Below are 9,998 nucleotides of genomic sequence, written 5' to 3'. Positions count from 1 at the left end.
TCAGAGCTCAACTTTCTGAGTAACTAAGATTTCAGGTGGAAGCCACCAGCAGTTTGCTGACTATACTTTTTGAAGTGTTTCCAATTTTCATGGACTTAGTGCTATAACAGATCTTCTTTTATATATGCAATGAGTATAATTCCCATGTGTACAATGTATTCCTATGTAAAAATAGATTATTGTTTTAGTTGGTTAGTATACATAATGCCTCCAATTTCAGTGCCAAAAACCTAAATTCATGCATATATTTTATATGTACAATATTTCCCTCTTATTTAGTGTTGTGTAATTTTTCAGTTGCATTTATCACAGTGTGACAGGAAAATTGCCCACAGTCTAAATCCTAACTTGTGAGACACTACAAACAAGCATGTTTCCATGTCACCAGCTCAGCTCAGAAAGAGCCTGGAGAGAAAGGTTAGTTAAATGATCATCATGAGCAAAGTGTCCTTTGCTTTGAAAAAAAAAAAAACAGATCCATAGGAGACAGGGAAAGAAGTCACTGCCCACTTCCACTCACTCTGCACCTTCTGGAACAAATACTCAAGGCAAAAATGAAAGGAACAGGAGGTTGGTCATCTATCGAAATCAGAAAATGAGTTCCTAGTCCTAGAATCTCCAAGTCAAGTACATAGATGACCCCTTCTCACCATAAAAGTAGAGAAGTTAGTCAGGTGCTGATGGCTCATGCCTTTCATCCTAGCTACTTAGGAGGCTGAGTTCTGAGGATTATGGTTCAAAGTCAGCCTGAACAGAAAAGTCCATAAGACTCTTAACTCTAACTAAACAGCAAAAAAGCCAGAAGTGGAGCTGTGGCTCAAGTGGTAGAGCGGCAACCTTGAGCAGAAATGCAATGCAAGTGTACAAGGTTCTGGGTTCAAGCCTCACAACAGGTGTAAAAAATATAATGGGTAAGCAATCATAATTCTAACATGTCATGGAGTGTGTAGCAGCCATTATACTAAATGTTTAGTGAATATTATTTCATTAAAATGTATGGCACCAAAAAGAAGTTTTAAAAGAAAGAATAATCCATGAGCACCAACTGAATGCTGATGGTTCATGCCTGTGATCCTACCTACTCAGGAGGCTAAGATTTGAGGATCATACTTCAAAGCTAACCTTGGGTGGAAAAAGCTAAGGAACAGCACCCAGGCAAAAGAAGAAGAAAAGCATTTGCCCTTCCAGTGGTTCCTATGTCCTTTTTACATACAAATATGATGAAGGATGAGAGAGAGAGAGAGCAGATTTCAGCCCAGTTTTGTCTAACTTGCAAATCCCACATTCTTCACCATTAGGCTTCACTATCTCCAAACCACCTAGTTACACAGAACTTACAAATCAGCCCACATCCATAGACATAAGCATAACAACCATGCTCATTAGTATTCTGAGATCAGAACTTCTCCAGTTGCGCAAATTACATCAGACAGCACGCTGAGTACAAGGCAGACTTCCCTGCAACCTGCAGCCCCTTGAGCAGGGCAACCTCTGACACAGAAGAGAACTTTCTGTCTTTGGCTAAGAACTCTTGTTCAGGGGCAGTCTCCTAGTGCTCATTTTGCCTTCTGTAAAGATCAAGACTGAATAATAATCAATCAGGACAATCTACCTGGTTTATTCCATTAAAGAGGGTAGGTGTGTGTGTGTGTGTGTGTGTGTGTGTGTGTGTGTGTGTGTGTGTGTGTGTGTGTGTGTGTGTGTGTGTGTGTGTGTGTGTGTGTTTGTGTGTGTTTGCCATGTGTGTCTGCCAGTACTAGTTTGAACTCAAGGCCTGGGCTTTGTCCCTTAGCTTTTTTTTTTCTTTTTTTTTCTATTCTTTTCTTTTTTTTTTTCTTTTTGGTCAAAGCTAGTATTCTACGCCTTGAGCCACAGCTGCAAGTCTGGCTTTTTCTACTTAACTGGAGAAAAGAGTCTCACAGACCTTCCTACCCAGGCTGGCTTCAAACTGCTATCCTCAGATCTCAGCAGCCTCCTGAGTAGGTAGGATTACAGGTGTGAGCCTCCAGTGCTCACAATTTATTTTAATGTGTATACACATGCATACAATGCACCTTGGTCAGATTGTTTCCAAAGGCTTCTCTATTTGTACTGAAAGTGTTAAGCAAATATATGATCAATTCTGAACCATAAAGGTCACTTATGTGTGCAGTGATTTATCGGCTCATATATTTAACAAAATGCTCATTGAGAACCTGAGATATGCTAAAAGCTCCCTTACAGTATAAGATGACATCAGAAAACAAAACAACTTGTGCTGCACTTTATGTGAGTGTGGCCTTTGCTTTCAAGTAATGCACAGAAATCAGAATCAAAATGTATCCAATAAATAAGATACCACTTAAAGTATCTGGAACATTCTATTTCAGGGAACAAGTTTCAGACACCTAGCTCCTGAAACTCTTGTCAATGTGCAGTGAAGAGTCAAGCTGTAATGTGTACTTTCTCAGAAACAAACTATTTTCCAGGTTTGTTTTTTTTTTATGTCAAATGTCCTTAAGCCATTTTTTCAACTGAAGCCAACTTTTAACTTCCTGGTTCACTAGCTGGCAGGAGTCACCTCTCCAACCCCACCTCCTGGGTAGCTAAGCCTTTCAGCCTTTCATTTGTCCACTGCAGACTTTGGTGAAAGATTTTCTGGAGCTTTATAATGCTTTAGTACTGCCACACTGAACTTACCAGGAGACATCTTTCAGATCAGTCACCATCTGTAACTTACATCCTGGGCCTGAACTCAGCCCTTGGCCTGGCCCCTTAGCTTTATTGCTCTAAGCTGATGCTCTACTACCTGAGCTTCATGTTCACTTCCAGCTTTTTGGTGGTTAATTGAAGATAAGAGTCTCACAGACTTTCCTGCCTAGGCTGGCTTTGGACTGAGACCCTCAGATCTCAGTTTCCTGAGTAGATAGGATTAGATTATAGGAACAAGACACCTGGCACTTTGAATTAAGGGAAAGTTTCTATAGGAAGGAAATGATACAGGCTCTCTCTAAAGTACCAAAAAAACAAAAAAAGAAGTTGATCAAACTTTAGATTTACTTCTTTCCCACTTACATGACTTTAGGTACACTGACCTTCCTAGATGCAAAATTTTAGCTATGAAATGATCATTGATGTATATCAACTTTAGCATCCTGTACAAGTTTTATATAAAGATGAAGAATTCTTTGTTCTGCTTTGTAAATGTGAAATTATATAAATAATGAAGTGAGAACTGACACTGTTTCCTTGACAAGTACACTTGAATAGTATATTTGAATAAGTATATTTGAATATTCAGATAAAGTAAAAACACTAAAATAAAATAAACCACTTTTAAAAATAAAATAAAATCCATACTATACAGAAATTAAGATTTTCATGCTGTGAGTAACCAAACCCTCTTTTTCTCTTTCTCTTTTTGTTGGTGCAGGTGTCAGGACTTGAACTCAGGATCTCATGTTCTAGAATTTTTTGCTCAAACCTGACCTCTATTGTTTGAGCTACAGCTCCACTTCTGGCTTTTTACTGGCTAACTGGAGAGGAGAGTCTCATATGCTTTCCTACCTGGGCTGGCTTCGAACCTGAATCCTCAGATCTCAGCCTCTTGAGTGGCTAGGATGACAGGTGTGAGCCCTTGGCACCCAGCTCCTATCTTCATTTTTAAGGACCCTAATATGGGGGACTACTGAATAATTCAGGTAACATAGCAAGTGGGAAGCTCTAAGTTCAAACCCTAATACATGCAATAAAGACATAGTAACCTTTATCAAAGATAATTTGATTGTCATTGCTATAACGAATCAAGAACTCAATAGCCCACATTTGCACAGGGCTGTTCCTAAAGTCTCATCCTTCTACTTTCCTGCTACATTTGTATGCCACACTGTTTTAGTGGATGGTTAGAATGAATCTTTTTCTTTTTTTGGTTTTGGGAGACAGGGTCTTGTTATGCAACATAGGCTGTCCTCAAATTTCCAATCCTCCTGCCTCAGCCTACCGAGTGCTAGAATTATACCTGTTTATCACAAAATGTAGCTAAAATAAACCTTCATAACTTGTGCAGCATGTCATTTCATTATGCTCTTTTTTATAATTACCTTTCAAATTATTTCCCTATTAAACCCTCATTTGTATTTTACTGATTCCCTCAAAATGCTGGTTTCTATGTTCATTAGTATTATATTAAATGTATAAAACAATGTAGAGAAAGAGTGGAAATGTTTTATCATATAAAATATTGTTACATTTCCTCTTTTTGTTTCATGCCATTATTTTTCATTTCTCTTGCTTTAGACCACAAATCAGTATCTTGCACTTAAGTGGCTAACATAAAAATATAAATTTCTAGTTTAGTCCTGGTGACTCAACACTTGTAATCCTCACTACTCAGAAAGCTGAGATCTGAGGATCAGGGTTTGAAACCAACCTGCACAAGAAAGTCCATGAGAATTATCTCCAATTAACCAACAAAAAATAGCAGGAAGTGAAGCTGTGACTCAAATGGTAGCGCACTAGCCTGAACAAAAAACATCTCAGGGAGCACACACAGGCCCTGAACTGATGCCCCAGGACGGGCATCATGCACACATGCACACACACACACACACACACACACACACACACAGAGTACAATTCTGGTAAACTTTGACTGGGAGAATATGGGAAGAATATTCTTTGAGATGGGGATGTCTCCCCTGGCCTCATAGCCCACAGCAGGAGCTCATGTGAGAATGTTAGAAAAAAATCAGGAAAGAGCAAGATCATATGTTATTTCCAATTGTAGAGATAAATTTCAGAAGACAAAGCTGAAAGAGTTGAAGGTGGTTAACTTGAGAGAAAGGAATCAAAGTTAGGTAAGGAAAATGCCCTTTATGGAGATAAAATACAAGCTTATTGCATCTATTTTACCTTTGGAAAAACACAGACATTCTGTAAAAAGTTTGTCTTGTGAACTGGGAGCTGTCCAGAGTCCTGTATTATTGATTTCTGGTCAAATAAGTATACAAATTAAGAATAAGCTTTCACCATTTTTATTGTAGAATGTCAGCATAGTTTTATGTCTGTGGAATCTAATGCTAAAAAAATGAATTTATGTTTTCCACATCTTTGCTTCCTCTTTCATTTGTTTTTTAGTAATTCATTTTATTTGAAATTCATTGTATTTGACAGAATTACCAAACCATAAGAGAGCAGAATGTTTAAAAAATTGCTATTCTTTACCATGTCAAACCTTGTAATAAACAAAAATTTATCTCAAAAAATAGATCTTTAATAACTCAACTTTGTCTTAAATCCAGAAGATGCTAAGGTGACTATTTAAACTTACTAATTTAAGTCACTACATATATTCAGTTCCTAAGTATTTCATCTGTGTGTGTGTGCGTGCACGCTCTCATGCATGGGCCAATGCTGGGGCTTGAATTCACTTTCTTGCATGGTTTTTTCACTGAAGGTTGGAATCTACTACTTGAGCCATACTTCCAGTTCTAGGGGAGAGGCAGGGAGGTGGTTTGGTTGCTTGGGTGGTTTTTTTTTTTGTTTTTGGTAGTTAATTGAAGATATGAGTCTTACAGACTTTTTCCCCCAGATTGACTTTGAACTGTGATCCTCAGATGTCAGCCTCCTGAGTAGCTATGATTGCAGGCATGAACCATCGGCAGTAGCCAACAGTATTTGCTGTAATGTTCAACATTCCTTCTAAATTAGCCTTCTTTTGTGTATGAGACTTTAATGTTCTATAGATGTCTTCAAGGTTACTTAACAAGTTACCCTAAAGTAACTCAACTTGGTGGTGAGTTTGTAGATTTTCATGTTTTTCATGAAATATAAACACTGGAGAGGGTGGCAGGCATTCTACTTCCCTATTTCTCCAAACTCTTTTTCATTGTTGACTAAAACATTTCTCTGAGAATAGATACCATTAGCCCCTGAGTCAGAAGCAGCCAAAAATCTATTGGTTGGAAGTGGCAGTAGATAGGATGAATATGATCACAGAATTGCAGACATGTAGGGAAATGTTATAACATTTCCCCTTATTTGGTATACTTAATATACAGTAACATAATTACCTTTGCAAATTAAAAAACAATTCATTTGTAGTTTGTAGTTCCTTCTTTCTGACCTCTGGCAGTTGGAACACAGCAGAGGAAATGATATTTGTATTAGTTACTTGCTTGTCACTAGGACAAAATGGTGCACATAAACAACCTAAAAAGAAGAAGGGCTTATGTTGGCACCCAGTTTCAGAGGGTTCCGTTCATGGTTATTGGTCCTCTGTGCCTCAGCAGACATCATGGTGGTGGGAAGAAAGGGAGACCATGGAACACGTGTAACCTTCACAGTGGACTTCTAGTGACCTACTGCTTATAAATTAGGCCCCACTTCTTACAGTTTGTGGAAGCTTCCAAAATAACACCACCCTCCTAAAACAAGAGCCTGTGGGGGACACTTCATGTTTAATCTGCAACAGTATTCTTTTTTTTGGCAAGGGTGAGGGGGGAGTGGGGGGGAGGTTCAGTCGTGGGGCCTGAACTCTGGGCCTGGGCGCTGTCCCTCAGCTCTTCAGCTCAAGGCTAGCGCTCTACCACTTGAGCCACAGCGCCACTTCAGGCTTTTTTTTCTGCTTATGTGGTGCTGAGGAATCGAACCCAGGGCCTCAAGCATGCAAGGCAAGCGCTCTACCACTGAGCCACCTTCCCAGCCCCTGTAACAGTATGCTTACAGTACAATTGGAAAAGTTGGCAATGAATTCTAGATTCATGATTTTGTTTTTGAAGTGAAGAGAAACTGAATCAGTATTTGTGGATGCAATGTGTCTTGTTATATCACATCTGCCTAGTTCCTTGATTTAGATAGCAGTACCTCTGACCATCAACACTGGTTTGGTGTGTGTGTGTGTGTGTGTGTGTGTGTGTGTGTGTGTGTGCGTGTGTGTGTGTGAGATGGGGTTTGAATCTGGAGCTTGGGCACAGACCCTGAGTTCCTTTTGCTCAAGGCTAGTGCTCTATCACTTTTTTAGCCACACCACCACGTCCAGTTTTCTGGTGGTTAATTGGAGATAAGAGTTTCACTGACTTTTCTGCCTGGCCTGGCTTCAAACCACTATTCTTAAATCTCAGCCTCCTGAGTAGCTAGGATTACAGGTGTGAGTCACCAGGCCCCACAAAACTGTTTTATAACACTTAAGGCCATTAGTATAATTTACAATGTTTCCAAAGGTACAGGCTCTTCTTTGAAAGCTAAGTTAATTTTATGAAGTATAATTAATACAAAATACTCACTTGTTTTAAGTGATAATCCAGTCCTATGGATGATTCTTCACAGATAAGAGTATAAGTCTCCTTGTCAGAGCATCTTCCTGTGGCATATCCAAATCCAGTATCTGATTCAAGTTACAATGACTCATATCCCAAATGATTCAAGTTACAATAATTCATACTCAAAGTGATTGACTGATCAACTTATTTATTTATTTATTTATTTTGCCAGTCCTGGGGCTTGAACTCGGGGCTTAGAACTGTTCCTGAGCCTCTTTGTGCTCAGGGCTAGTGCTCTACTACTGCAACACCACTTCTGGCTTTTTCTGAGTAGTTTATTGGAGATAAGAATCTCATGGACTTTTCTGCCCAGGCTGGCTTCAAACTGTGATCCTTAGATCTCAGCCTTCCGAGTAGCTAGGTTACAGGTGTGAGCTACCAGCACCCAGCTGATTGATCAGAATATTCTGATCCAACTTCCTAAACCTTTGATTTCTCAGTCTGAAAAAATAATCCCCTCGTTGAAAATGTTACATGCTTTCCTTAATGTAAAATATACAGTAGTCACATATGCAATGTATCCATGTAACATTCAATGTCATTGATGTAGACAAGGAACTCTAGGAATTTGCAAATTTCTATGAGAAGGTATTAGCTCTCCCTCCATCTTATTTGTTCACAATACATCTTTGATATAGTTTGGACCATACAACATCAGAACCTCCTTTTTCTCTATTTCTTTTTTTCTTTTTTGACATTTCATTGATGAAGCTTGAGTGGTTAACATGCTCCCAGTAAATAGTTAATGAGTTCCTATTGCTCATAATATTACTTCAACCTTTCATAAACAATATCTTCTTATCTTATTAAAATAAAGAAATAAGCTAGAACTGAAGGACATCCCATCAAAGATAGTAATCATTCTTTGATTAGCGATAAGTGATTTAAAAAAATGCCTACTTATTAAGCCAAGTTTATCACACCACAGATTTACTGGGTTTATTTATTTTTAATCTGAAGAATAACCTTGAGCTTTAATTTATTTATGACAGGTTTAAAGTCTGATCAACAAATTTATCACTTTGTCTGGAAAGGATAATTAAATATCTACTTTAGGAGATCTCAGTGTTATTAATGTATAAGAATAAATCAAAAGTCAAATTTACAAAAATTAAGAGCATTATGGTATAGTCCAAATATCTGCTTTTCTGTTTGAACAACTTTATAGTGTGTGTGAATGAATCACATTTACATCCAGGATAGTTGGTATAAAATCAATCCACTTGGGGCTGATATCATTTCTCCTTTTCAGTAATGCAAGCAGTAGTACTATTTTTATTTCACATCTGAAATACGAAAATTTGATATCATTATTGTGTCTTAATTTTCCTGGGCTCTAAGACCGAAGGAACTTCTCAATCCCACGTGGACCAATTACTCTTGCCAAAAAAGAAACCTTCCAAGTGCATGCCAGTCTTTCTTAACAGTGTTCTTTTCACTTGCAGACTCACTTACTCAAACGACAATCATAAAGCAGCACAATATTGGCTTACTATATCAATGAACTGCACAAATGAAATAGTATAAACTTTACAGAAAGTCAATTTATAACATTTTCTTTCTTTTTTTTTTGGTCATGGTGTCTGAGATCTGGGCCTGGGCACTGTCCCTCAGCTCTTCAGCTCAAGACTAACACTCTACCACTTGAGCCATGGAGCCACTTCTGGCTTTTTCTGCTTATGTGGTGCTGAGGAATCGAATCCAGGGCTTGGTGCATGCAAGGCAAGCACTCTACTACTGAGCCACCTTCCCAGCCCCTATAACATTTTCTTAAAACCTCAGTTTCTTGTAAATCTTGGAGAGACTTTGATACACAGTTATTCAATAAAGTAGGTGATAGATTAATTGTAGAAAATGAAAACACTCAGCTAATAATTTAGTTTTGTGGTGCTAAGGAGATTCTTATGCATACTAGGTAAGAGCCTTACCAAGTTTTTCAGGCAATAGTTTTTTGAGAAAATTGATATATTAAAGATAAACTGATATATAAAGATAACAAGGTATACTCTTATTTTTCCCTTTAATTTTTTGTGCCAATAGCTGGGCTTGAACTTAGGACCTTGGCTCTGTCATTTAGCTGTTTTGCTCAAGGATAATGTAGTACCAATTAAATCGCACCACCACTTTTAGCTTTTTGGTGATTAATTGGAAGTAAGAGTTTCATGGACTTTCTGCCCTAACTGGTTTCAAACCTTGATCCTCAGATCTCAGCCTACTGAGTGGCTAGAATTAAAGGTGTGAGCCACTGGGTCAAGCACCTGGCTATTTATTTTTGGTGTTAGTGAGACAAAGCTTTCAAAGATGCTCAGATTTTAAATAGAATAATAACATAGTTAGATACCATAAAAAAGAAGGTGGGTCAGAGAAGGGTTCCATGTAAAGAGCTAATCCCATGAGAAAATTAAGCAAGTTTGAAATGTGAAAGGTTTAGAGAGGTTCGTTCGAATTATATTTTGAGGAAAACCATAAACTAGGAAAGCAGACTTTTCAAAAACGTGGTCCATTTACATCTTCATGGAGGTCAGTCTCCTGCTTGAGTGTATCCACTGTCCAAGGACGCCAATATTATTCCTGATAACTGGCAGTTATATCAGCTCTTTAAGAGACATTGAGTCACAAAAATATTCATCTATTCCACATTTCAGCATCCACAATCGTGGCCACCTTTACTGCTCTCTCAAGGTAATTCACCTCAAACTG

The sequence above is a fragment of the Dipodomys spectabilis genome, unplaced genomic scaffold (assembly GCF_019054845.1).
Source record: "Dipodomys spectabilis isolate Male_0828 unplaced genomic scaffold, ASM1905484v1 ptg000039l, whole genome shotgun sequence".
Lineage (NCBI taxonomy): Eukaryota > Metazoa > Chordata > Mammalia > Rodentia > Heteromyidae > Dipodomys > Dipodomys spectabilis.
This window is presented reverse-complemented; position numbering follows the sequence as displayed.